We start from the raw sequence: 324 nt of genomic DNA, 5'->3' as shown, positions 1-324 counted from the left end.
AAATTAATTTTTTAAAAATGTAATTACAAGTTAATATTCAATTTAGTTCGTAGACTTATACCTAAATCCTCGTTTAGTCCTTAAAATTTTAATTACTTTTTTTTAGTCTTTAAAATTTACAAACATGATTCATATTAGTTTTTAGAATAATTTTTGGCATAAAAAATTTAATAAAATGTTGATATAAACAATCAAATGTCATACTAAAACTTATAAAATAACATTATTTTAGTTTTCACGTTCAAATATTTTAAAAATAATATTAAATCACTTATTTTAATTGAAAAATTTTCAATAAATGTTATTTATTATGTTTTTTTTTGA

The sequence above is a fragment of the Arachis ipaensis genome, chromosome B06 (genome assembly GCF_000816755.2).
Source record: "Arachis ipaensis cultivar K30076 chromosome B06, Araip1.1, whole genome shotgun sequence".
Classification (NCBI taxonomy): Eukaryota; Viridiplantae; Streptophyta; class Magnoliopsida; order Fabales; family Fabaceae; genus Arachis; species Arachis ipaensis.
Note: the sequence above shows the minus strand (reverse complement) of the source record.